General features: G+C 36.2%; 1 pseudogene; it reads left to right on the top strand.

The window, feature by feature from the left end:
* The first annotated feature begins 216 nt into the window (after positions 1–216).
* LOC143551710 (putative glucan endo-1,3-beta-glucosidase GVI) lies at positions 217–1,462 on the top strand (annotated as a pseudogene).
* The last annotated feature ends 11,957 nt before the right edge of the window (positions 1,463–13,419 follow it).

Below are 13,419 nucleotides of genomic sequence, written 5' to 3'. Positions count from 1 at the left end.
ACATTAGAAAATATATTCTTAACTTATTAACTATTTAATTTGATAAAATATAGTTTTTTTTAATTTATCATTTAATTATATAGTTTAATTACATTTTTTTAACTTTTTTTTTTAAGCTAGTTATACTCAAGAAAAAAAAAAGAAAACTCATTTGTAACAACTTTAAGACATAACAAACTTGAAATTAAATACAAGTTGACTTTTTCATCATGCACCATGCTTATAAACTCCATCTCTTTCTCTTTTAATGCATATGATCATCTTTATCCCTTAACATAACAGTATTTTCTTCAAGTAAAACTAGTTCCAATCATGAGTTTAGTTGATCTTTCCTCAATCACCATCTTGTGTCTTCTTGTAATTCATCATAGTTTTCTTGCTGGTACACAATATATTCTTTGATCTTCATGTAATACAACACATACTTTCTAATTTTAATTAATCTAACTGTTTCCATAATTCTAAGATGGTGGTGGCATTGGAATAAACTACGGATTTGTCGGAAACAACCTCCCACCTCCACCCCAAGTCATCTCACTCGTGAAATCACGAAACGTAGGACTAATTCGTCTCTTTGAGCCGAATCATGATGTTCTTGGTGCGCTACAAAACTCGGGGGTTAAAGTGATAATCGCAACACTCATGCTGATATTCCAAACTTAGCAAACGATATAAACTTTGCGAAAAACTGGGTGCAAACCAACGTTATCCTGTATGCACCAACCGTCTATATTCGTGCTATATCCATTGGTAATGAAGTAAACCCCGGTGACCTAAATGTAGTGCTTTCGGCTCTCAAGAATCTTGACGAGGCTGTAAAGGCCACCGGGTATAAAATCCCGGTGACTACAACCATCGGGATTTACTTGCTAGGAAGTTCATCTCCTCCGTCACAAGGAGACTTTTCAGGAGAAGCGAAACCAGCGATGCAACAGGTCGCTGGTTTCTTGGCTGGTAACGGGTACCCTATTATGGTCACAGCGTACCCTTATTTTGCGTACGCTAGTGACCCTAGTAACATACCGTTACAGTATGCATTGATAAACTCTACTGAAGTTGTTGTGAGAGATGGAAATTTAGAGTATAGGAATCTTTTCGACGCGATGGTTGATGGGGTTTATGCGGCGTTGGAGAAGGTTAATGGTGGTTCGGTGGAGGTGATAATTTGCGAGAGCGGGTGGCCGTCTGACGGGAATGGGGAGATTGCGACTAAAACTTTGGCTCAAGCCTATAATCAAAACCTTGTGAGGCATGCATCGAATTCGGGTACACCAAAGAAGCCCGGAAACAAAGTGGAGACATCTTTGCCATTTTTAATGAGAATCAAAAGTCACCAGGAGTTGAGCAGAACTTTGGGTTGTATTATCCTGATATGACTGAAGTGTATCATATTGATTTTTAATTAGAACTGGTCAAGAATGCAAGTACAATTTATGTTTTATGAAAGTGTACTTTCTTCATACCTTCTACTGGTTTTAATGGTGTTTTTACATATAACTACTACATATAATATGGCAATGATATGATTAATTACGTACTTAATAATAGAATTACATTACATATGTACCTAATAATAGAATTGAATTGTATGCATGTGTAATAGAATTACATGCAAAAATATATGGAATACTCATAACAATATATTACCTTTTTGTGTATTTTTTATTTTTGGACGAATCCAAGGTAAACTCGTACATCAGTTTGCCTCATCATCTTCTTTTTCTAAGTACATAACCTTGGGTTATAGGCTGATACGTCTCTAAAGGGAAGCTCGTGCATGTCTGTCTTCCATATCAATCCCGACCCGAAGACAGGTACTCTTGGGAGGAACCCACTATAAGTAAGAAAACCCCAATTTAAAACACGCATAATGTCTTAACCAAGACCTCTCCCTTTTAGTGAAGTCTAGTGTTTCATCTCGAGTCTCGACCACTTGGATTGAAGATCGTTAGCTTTTGTTTTATATATTTTTATATTGACAATATTAACTAAGCCGTAAATTAAATGAAATATTAAGATGAAATTACTGAATTGACCACTAAATCATATATTGAAAGGATATAAACAAAATAAAAATTGGAATGCGTGGGTCTGGTTTGCGGTCCAACAGGTGTAGTTTACTATGATATTATATTATTACGATATTACATGTTTGCAGTTATGTTATTACATATACGTAATTTTATCCCATATATGTAACGTAATTATGTAAGTCACATGTTTTTTCTTTTTAATTGCAGAAGAAACTTGTTTCAAACACACCGAAAGATTCTAGGATTTATTCTTGCACTTGTATTTTTGGTTCAACATGTATAAAGAGAAATACATGTAACTGATTGTTTTGGAGTTCATTTGGCCCTCATTCAATTTTGTTAGTTTTATCAATTGTTTGAATTACTTAATTATCTTCTTTGGGGAATGATTACTGGATCTTTTAATTAATAGTTAAATAAGGGGTTTGTGTTACAAGGAAGCAATTTTGGAGAGCAAGAAAAGTTTAACTAAGGATTATAGACAACCAAAATGGCGCCGTTGTCGGAGAGTTAGTGCGCTTATGTTTATGTGTGATTTTTTTAGAACGACAACTTTCTTGTATTTAAGCTAGCTCACTCTCCAAATTTGGAGAGTCTTGATGCCCCACTCTGTTCAGACTATGTTGTCTTAACCGGGTGCACGTTGGCTTCAGAGTTTGGCTTGGGCATTCTTCGGGGAAACCATACCGCCGACTACCACTTGACAGCCGTTGTGCCATCACAAGAGCAGAACTCTATGAAGTAATACACTGTGAGACGAAAACCAGGTGGGCTCAGGGTTGAAACTGACAACCTTTGCACAAGGCATAGCTTAAATCATTCATTGACAATATCCACCCAAATGTGACACAAGTGGGATTCGAACTTAAGTCTTCATCGGAGAATCCAAGGCTCCTACCACCTGGGTCGTTCTTGTGTGATTTGATTTCCTTGTTTATTTTAGTTTCAATTTTTTTTCTATCTTTCCCATTTTACGCGCGGGTGTGTTATTTGTGCATGCAACTGGCATATGCACACCCGCCACTCTGGTAAGCAATTCCCGCTTATATTCGAGTTAGAAATTGAAAGAGTAGCCCGACAGAACCGCTCAGCACAAAGGTTCAGAAATGGAAGGTCAATACCGATACCAAAACTAGAATCAAAACCAAAACCTGAACCCACTCAATGAACACAACAAATTCCACCCAAACAACAATAACAACAAAGATCCATATGAGAACGACCCAAACCCACCGGTAAATTCCAACCTACAATCAAACCCGAAAAACTCTGCTCGCTTATCCAGAAACAAAAACAACAGTCAACCAGGACCATCAGCCCCACATAATACCCACAAACACAGAGTTCAGGTGCACCCAGACGAAGATTATGTTGGCATTCACACCGAGGATGAATAAGAAAAAAGAGAATGGAATGAAATAGATCAGGGGCAGGATGGAAGTAATGAGGCAGATTGGCGGATCAGGCTGATTAGTGGATCATGCAGATAATGCTAGACTGTCGCTATCTAGTAAAAAAACAATTAAAATAAGTTCCTAATCACCTAAGCAAGCTAGGGTAAGTAGGTTGTCGAACCACGAGGAGTATGTGGTCAATGTAATCGTGTAAACAATTTCTAATATTATGAAGTATGACTGGTAGTGCTGATCACACAAGAAAATAAGTTTGGTTTTAATGATTAAACAAGCAATTAACAAATACAATAATTAACAAAAGCAAATCACACCCGGGGTTCAAGTATGAACATAAACAGTAATCTCATGCACCCTAACAGATTAACTATTAATGATTAACACAGACTGACTAACAGGCTAAACCTTAGGCATCAACAATTGCTAACACACGGCACTGGTTATCAAACAGTCCCTACAGTGTGACTCAAAGGGCAATTGTATGCTTCATTGAATTCAACTAGTCAAAACAATCCTATGAGAAATTATTATAGCAACCGACAAACTAATCGTTATTATCAACGTAAACCTAAACCGACTGAATGCACAGTAATAATAAACATAAATACTCATAGATTAATCAACAATAGTTACAAAGTATTCGTTCTTAGTACATGAGGAACCTGAAAGTGATACAAACTTTACATCTCGGGTATGATTCGAAGGATTTAGGCGAGCCTCAACATCACGAAATCTTTAATTATGATGAACTGGAACATGGATGTGATCTCGGAATGAAACGGTGTGATGTATTTGTCCTCTCTTTGCTCTAGATATTGCCTGGAATGAGTTGGGGCAAATATAAAGTCGTCCAAAGAAGAATATAACAAAAACCCTAGCATTCCCGTCTTCGCCATTGATATAATGCTAAATATATATGTTTCCCTTGTTTATTTTATTTAATATTTTAATCGTTTTTGTTCGTTTTTAGTCAATATTTGTATACTACTAACGTTTTTGTGTGTCGTAGGTTCCGGGATTTGATCGTGATTAAAAAGGGCGAAAAACGAGCCGAAACGGAGATCCGGAACGCGTCAGAAAGGGTCAGAACAGAGAACTGGTCAGACCGGACCGGTCTGACCAACCCCCATGGAAAAGCACGCCGCGCCGCGCGGAGGGGTACCCTATTTCCCGTCGCGCGGCGCCTAGGGGTCACTGATGGGTTTTTAATTCGTTTTTGCGACTAGTTGGGCCTTGCTTTGGGTATTTAAACACCTTTAACTTAAACCTGACATAACCTGAAAGCCACCAGCCGAATTGGAGAGTTCTTGGAGCTATTTTACAAGTCTTGTGGTGATTTTGAAGGCAAGAGGACAGCCGGTGAATAGCTACACGTTTACGTTTGGAGATTACGGGTTTTATCGCCTTTAATTCTTCGTTATTTAGATTTTCACCATGTTTTCATTATTATTTATTTTGTTTGATTTAAACTTTAAGATGCCAGGCTAAATTCCATAAACTACCTAGGTTGTGATGAACCTTAGTTCGGTTTGATATTTGTTTGGATTTCGTTTCGTTATGGATTTTATGTTTTAAGTAAATGGTTGAGTTTGATTTAATTGATGCGTATGATTGCTTGGTTTTGTTTACTTGAATTTATTATTTCATATTGCCCTTGTTGATTGTTTCATAGGATAGGGTTTTGTTAGGTCATTTACTGTGTGTTCTTGACTAGTTTATGATTGATATCGATTAAGATCATAGAAACAATAAAATCAAGTAAATAGATAAAAGTGAACTGCCAGCCTAGAAAGCTGTAAGGTGATAGGTTGTTGATAGATCTTTGCTTGTCAGGATTGCTAGATTTAGTTATTCATAAGGAGTTCGTCTAGGTTTGATTGTCAGCTTAGTCTATTAAGTTAGTTGAGTCTGCTTTGCTATCTTGGAATTCCGCGCTGTAAGGTAGGTTTTCGTCATAAAAGATACTTAGACATAAGTGATTAAATAACCGTATATAAGTTTAATATAAAACTGATGAGTCTTTAAACTTGTTAGAAATCCATAGACGTCTTTTTGAAGTTCAAGGTCCTGTTCGGGTTTTCTGTCAAGGGTCTATTATATGATCCCAGTTCCATACGTGAGTTTTCCATTTAATTAATAACGTAACTTTGGGGATTCTGGCCTGGGTAGTTATCTTATTCATATGAATTAATCTAAGTTTTTAATTGCTTATTAGTTTAAATTAAATTAAGGTTAAGGTTTATTATTAATTTAATTAGTAATGATTATGTTTTATTATTATTTTAATAATCAGGGTTTGTTCTTATTAGTTTAATTAAGTAATTATTAGTTAATCATTAGTAAGATTTAATTAATTAGTTTAATACTTCCCCCTCAAATATTATTAATAAATAGTCGTGTCTTGTAGTTGAGTCTTGTTTGCTAATTTCGTAATTTAAAGAGTCTCGTGGGTTCGATATCCGGACTTACTTAGCTGTACTAGAGTCGATCGGTTCACTTGCCGGTTAGTAGTTTAAGGGTCTAGAGTATTACTTAGTGTCTAGATTAGTATAATTTTAGTTATTTATTATTTGACTACTTTTAGCACATCAAGTTTTTGGCGCCGTTGCCGGGGACTCTTGGCGATTGCGTTATTAGCTTTACTTGGACTTATCTGTTACATCCGTGCTATTTGTTGTATTTTTGTTTGAGTCGTAGGAGTCTAATTTAAGTTTTAGTTTATTTTTGTTTGTTTTTAAGTATTCGAGTCTACTCACTTGGTCTTTTGCGTTTTTCAGTTGAGTCTGCTTTGCTATCTTTGAATTCCGCCCTGTAAGGTAGGTTTTCGTCATAAAAGATACTTAGACATAAATGATTAAATAACCGTATATAAGTTTAATATAAAACTGATGAGTCTTAAAATGTAACATCCCAATTTTTCGTTCGGATAATAATAATAATAAATAAGATAGGATAAGTAGGCTTTTAGATGGACTTATTTATGGACCAAAAGAGAAAGATGGGCTTTAGGTCCATGGGCGTAAGGGAGTACAAATACCCCTTAAACCCTAATCCTTTCCATTATTATCAATCTCTACATCATAGCCTACACCTTAGAAAACACACACAACACCGTCTTACAATCCGAACCTAGATCCAAAGGCGAGAACCCGAGCTTGTTGGTGCTAGATCGCCGTGACGAACCAAAGCAACATCAAAGACCAGCTCGTGTTCGTAGTTCGACTCGTTTACGGTACGTTTATATCGAGAACTTGTTCGTTTAGGTTTGGATTAGTCTAGAAATGATAGGTTTGTATGGTAAAAACGAATCCAACAAAGCTAAACTTACTGAAAATGGTTAAGATTTGATGGGTTAATCAATTGATAAACGAACCCGTAAACCTTATGCCTAAATCGCACCCTTAAAACACTAAATTTTGGCTGATTTGATGGTTAGGGTTTGTAGGCGCTGGTCAGACGATTCCATTGATACCAAAATCGTGATATTTGGTTAAGAAACGAAGGTTTAATTGCTGATCTAAGATTTGTTGACTATTTGCTGTTCTTGACGATTTTGACTTTGACCCTTGAGTCAAAGTCTGGATAAGAACTATGGGTGATTCGTTATGGGTGATTCTTTAGCTAGTTCGTTATGGGAGCTTAGCGAATCAGAGGGTGATTCGTTAGCTAGTTCGTTATGGGAGCTTAGCGAATCAGAGGGTGATTCGTTAGCTAGTTCGTTATGGGAGCTTAGCGAATCAGAGGGTGATTCGTTAGCTAGTTCGTTATGGGAGCTTAGCGAATCAGAGGGTGATTTGTTAGCTAATTCGTTATGGGAGCTTAGCGAATCAGAGGATGATTCTTTACCCAATTCGTTAAGGGCAAAGTAACGAACTAGGAGTTTAATATAAAGACAGAATGGTCCCTAGACTTAGAAAAGAATTATATAATTACATAACAGCCCTTGGAGTTTGGCAATTTATGAAAGATACCTTTAAAGGTTAATGAGTAACGATTAACTAACCAGGTAATGATTTAATGAAGTAAAACAGCTTAGACGTGTAAGACTAATTAAGTAGCAATGAGATGACTAGAGCGGTACTTAATACTGTAATTATTAAACAGTTAGACGCGCACAGCTCAAGAAGGAGTAACCGTTAGCAGAAGAAGTAACCGAGTTCAGGTGAGTTTCTAGCCCAATTTCCTTGTTATGTTTTCGGGGCTGTGTGCATACTCGATGTGATCAGTTAATACACTTATCATAAGTGATAAGTGTATGCCCTATGTGATATATGTGTACGGTATGAATGATTGCTTGTCGGTACGTGAACGATCTTCGGATACCGCATGTACCGTTAGGTTATAAATAAAGATATGGATATTTTATGAAATGCAGGGATGATTACTTGTCGATACGTGAACGATCTTCGGATATTGCATGTATTGCCAAGGATAGCTATGATTGTCTCCTTATATGGATATTAAGTGATAACTTATATACAGAGTTCCCTATACGGATAATATACAGAGTGTTCCTTTAATGGAAAGCATAGTGTTCCTTTAATGGAAAGCCCCGTGTTCCTTTGATGGGAAGCATAGTGTTCCTTTAATGGAAAGCATAGTGTTCCTTTAATGGAAAGCCCCGTGTTCCTTTGATGGAAAGCATAGTGTTCCTTTAATGGAAGTATATAGGATGTTCCTTCCATGGAGAATATACATATAGAGTGTCCTTCTATGGAAAATATAAATAGTAGGGAAATAGTAATAGTTCTTTTAATAGATATTATGTGGCGTCCTCTTATGGATAATTATACAAGGTTAAGATATGTATGTATGTAATATATGTGTATGTATTGTATGTCGCCTGATTAACTAGAACTCACTCAGTGTAGCTGACTTTTAGTATGCACGCAGGTGAATATGATTAAAGAGCTAGCATGAGGTTGGCACATGGCATGGATCGAACGGCTGGCATTTGAAGATGGAAGAAATGATGTTTTATTGTGATGATTTATGTTATGGTTTTAAAGAAAAGATTAAATGTTTTTGAAATAAACAGTTACATTTTTATATTCCGCGAAAGTTTTAATAAACTCTGATTTGTAGAACTGTGTTTATGAGTAAATCCGACGCTAAAGTAAGGCTACCGGTAACGGGGCCTTACATAAAACTTGTTAGAAATCCATAGGCGTCTTCTTGAAGTTCAAGGTCCTGTTCGGGTTTTCTGTCAAGGGTCTACCAGTTCCATAACGTGAGTTTTCCATTTGATTAATAACGTAACTTTGGGGATTCTGGCCTGGGTAGTTATCTTATTCATCTGAATTCATCTAAGTTTTTAATTGCTTATTACTTTAAATTAAATTAGGGTTAAGGTTTATTATTAATTTAATTAGTAATGATTATGTTTTATTATTATTTTAATAATCAGGATTTGTTCTTATTAGTTTAATATTAGTTTAATTAAGTAATTATTAGTTAATCATTAGTAAGATTTAATTAATTAGTTTAATACTTCCCCCTCAAATATTATTAATAAATAGTCGTGTCTTGTAGTTGAGTCTTGTTTGCTAATTTCGTAATTTAAAAAGTCTCGTGGGTTCGATATCCGGACTTACTTAGCTGTACTAGAGTCGATCGGTTCACTTGCCGGTTAGTAGTTTAAGGGTCTAGAGTATTACTTAGTGTCTAGATTAGTATAATTTTAGTTATTTATTATTTGACTACTTTTAGCACATCAGCCACCCATCGCGATACGCAATGGACCGAAGTCAAAGTTTAATTTGTTTTAATCCCATCGCGTATCGCGATGGGTCCCTTCACCAGCAATAAAATATCCTTTTCATCTTTTCGCGTGCTAGACGTCCCGGGTCTTCGTCCCGTGCCTCAACAGGTCCAAATTAAATGCATTAACGCTTGTGACCTGAAATACAATAAACACGTATGAAGTATCAAAGTTCACACAATAAGCGGATAAAAATAGGAAATAAACGAACTAAAAAATATATAAATTAATCAACCATTACATCCCCTTACTTATCTTTTGCTTTCCCTCAAGCAAACTCTAAAGTAAACATTAACCCCCATCATAAGTATGTGAATTATCGCCATTAACACCAGTAAGGTTTAAGTCATACCTAGTTTGCAAAACTGACACTTTCTAGATTGACAACCCACAAATATGATTAAATGATGTTATAAAAACAATAGAGCCGCCCAGACGAGTGTACTTTGTTTCCGGTTAAGACATATATGTTCATACCCCTCACCCTATCAACACTCCTCTCGGTTTAACACTTGTTCTTGTCCGTGTAGGCAAAGTATCATGTTCTTCCACAACTGTCACATACCATGGACTCATCTTCATTTAACTTATACTTAAGGGTTTCACTTTCATTAATACCTGCCTTCATTGTAATTAAATTCCTTCTTTTCGAAACCTCGATGTAAATCGACTATCTATATCTGACACAATTAACAACGACACTCCATGCCTTGTCACAATCTTTCTAATAAAATCCTTAACTAACATTTCCGATGAGATAGTTTCTCGTATTGGTATAAAGTGAGCACCTTTCTTCAAACGGTCACTATCACCCAGATAGTATCATGGTTTCTAGTTGTACACGGTAGCTTAGTTATGAAATCCGTGATGATGCAATCCCATCTCCATTCTTGTGTTTCTAATGGTTGTTCCTCTCCATGCAGCTTCTGATGTTCTGTCTTGACAAGCAAGCAAGTTAAACACTTACTGACATATCATATCATTGTGTTTTCCATACTCGGCCACTAGTAGTTTATCTACAAGTCTTCATACATCTTGGTGGATCTCGCATGTCTAACAAATCCACATGCGACCAAATCTGATTCTCACATCATAAGTATTATCTTTCAAATCTCTATGTAACCCACTAATTCATTCATTTTTTCATCTTGCTCTCATTATTTATAACTTTTATTGCGTCTTGCAGATCTCGCTCATGAAATCCAAAGTGCTAGCTAATTTATACAACTTAATCGTCGTGATGACCTCTCCACCTTTACGACTTAGTGCATCAGTGACATAGTTAGCCTCACCAAGATAACACTTGTTTTCACAATCATAATCCTTTATCAGCCTTACCCATCTTCTTGCCTCATAATCCGTTCTTCTGCCTGCCAAACTCTTATGACATGTATTAATGGTACACCTTGAAAACCTATAACTCTTTCTTCAGCGTTTCCAACACTTCTCTCAAGTGTTCAACATGGTCGGACTTATGAAAAATATCGCCTGTTAAGGCATTGACATATTTGTCCTAATATCGGATGACATGCCTTATTCATCATAACCATAAATGCTGCATGAGCATGCGTCTATCCAAATGATATCACAAAAAACTTGTAGTATTCATATCGCGTCTGAAATATTGTCTGCCTCTTTCACTTTCAACTGACGATAGCCTACTCTGAGGTTTATTTGTGATGACCAACTCGCACCTTGCATTTGACCAAACAAATCATCAATTTGTGGCAACGAATATCTATTCTTCTTAGTAAGCTTGTTCAACTCGCAGTAATCTATACACATTCTCATACTTCCGTCTTTCTCTTTCACGAACATCACCGGTACACCCCGTAGGGAAATACTTGTCATTAAAACACCTTCGTCGAGGAGTTCTTGCAATTGGGACATTAACCATTTCATCTTGGACGGTGTCAGGCGGTAAGGTACTTTCGTGACGGTTTGTGCTCCTGGTATTAACTTTATTAGGAATTCTACCTCTCGTTCCAGTGGTAACCTCGGAAGATCCTCTTGGAACACTTATGGATAGTTACATACTATAGGAACATCTTTCACTTCATTCGCCTCGGTCGTAGCTTTGACAACATACGCCAGGTAGGCATTACGCCATCGCCTTAACAAACCTTCAGCTTTTATCATCGGAATGACGTTAGCCCTAAACTTTCCTCAATACCATAAACCATCATTGTACTGCCATCTAAAGACTTAAACATTATCAATTTACTATTACATGCTATATGATCCTTAAACTCAAACAAAAAATCCATTCCCAAACGACATCGAACTCTCTTAAGGTCAAACAATACGAGTAACAAGGAACTCACGTCCCTCTAGTTCTACCTTACAATTCTTAATCATACTCATACTTAAACGAAAGTATCGCTAGTGGTCTTTTTCCATAAAGTCTCAGATACACATCTACATTCTTTTTAGCGTCTTCTTTCATATGTGCCACACTATGTAGCCTCATCCTTTCATTCCATTTCAATTAGGATACCTTGACATTCACCTGTCATTCTCAATCATCTATGCTTTTATCATCATTCTCTTTGTTACTCACGATCCCAACAAGTTTCTTTATGGAGTTAACTATTGTAGACATACTACATGTCTTGACTCATTCTAGTTGGCTTATCTCAGTTTCTTTCACCTTATCTTTGTTTCTTTCATGTTGCTTTCATTTGGACTTTCCAGTTCGGGCTGCTTTTGATGCTTCAAGGAATATTGTTGGCATTGTAGTGCGAAACAATTGAGCAACTCCCTTAGTGTATATGACTACAAGCTCCAAGTGTAATCCTTCTTCATTACTTTTCTACAGTCCGAGTCATCTTGCTTTCCTATATCGTTCTGCCACACATTCTTCAAAAGGGTGTTTGGTTGGCACGTGTCATATCACAACATCCGATATGAGCTTCTCGTGCTCGTCCTTTTGTATCATTAATCTATTTTATCTCTAAGAAAACACAAAGGTTATCACTCTAGGAATTATTTAGCACATGATCCGTAAGGTAAGTAGTTAATGACATTGGCCAAGTATAATTAACTCTTTACATTAGTCCTCAGGTCCTACATATTTTCCTTCATGATTTCACTTGTGCTAGTTGCTACTACTTGCACAATCATGCAAACATCCATATAACCTACATTCTTATCCCTAGCAATTAAGCTAGCATACATACATTCTTTATTTAGCATTAAGCTATCATACAAACATTCTTTCTATAGCAATTAAGCTAACTCCCTTACACATTATTACATTATACATGAAATTAATCATGTACTTTACCTTTACTGAGCTTGCTTGAGTGACACATGGCTTTTTTGAGCTAGCATCTTCTTTCTTTTCTTACTTAAGTCCCATTCTCTGCTCGAGTCTAAGCATGTAGGATGCTTAGTTCTCTAGAACTCATGCTCTGATCCCAACTTGTAAAGCCCCGATCCCGGTGCCCTACATTTACGTTCGATTTACTCATAAACACAGTTCTAAATATCAGAGTTAATTAAAACTTTCGCGGAAATAATATTTAAAGTCAACCATTCGTTACAAAACATTCGAAACTTGTCTTTAAATACATAACATAAGATTTTTTATTAAAAACATTATGACAAATCCTTCTTCAAATGTCAGCCTCTTCAGATCTTGTCATGTGTCTCCCTAAAGCTAATTGCTTCAATCTATTTACCTGCGTGCATACTAAAAGTCAGCTACGCTGAAGGAGTTCTAGTTAATTAGGTAACATATAATACATTAACATACTTATACATACGCATCCGAAGATACATATTATATAATTAACCTGCTCATCATTCTTTCGTACATACATAAGTATATACCATCTTTCTTTCTTCCTGGTTTGATTTTTTCTTTCATACTTTTATATTTAATCTTACTTTACACAATTATACGTTTTAAAGAGCCTTTCGCCCTATAACCTCTCAGATATTATAAGGGTTTGGTCCCTCCTTTCCGTTTCCTCATATCTTCATACATATTTTTCTTCATACTATCATTCATACAATGTCACACCCCGACTAGGTAGTTGCGGAAGCGTAAAACGGGAATGTAACAGATAATACTGGTATCAACAACATTGTTTATAAAGAAATTCACAAACTAATTTACATCATATTACATGGGTTGGTACTATGTTTACAAACTAGATGAGAATCACATAACCGTTTACGAGCTTCTTATTCAATATTATATATCTGC

This window comes from Bidens hawaiensis, unplaced genomic scaffold, assembly GCF_021521415.1.
Source record: "Bidens hawaiensis isolate Kalapana, Puna unplaced genomic scaffold, B.hawaiensis_p1.1 tig00016562_1, whole genome shotgun sequence".
In the NCBI taxonomy this organism is placed as follows: Eukaryota; Viridiplantae; Streptophyta; class Magnoliopsida; order Asterales; family Asteraceae; genus Bidens; species Bidens hawaiensis.
Note: the sequence above shows the minus strand (reverse complement) of the source record. Positions and strands in the feature narration are given on the sequence as shown.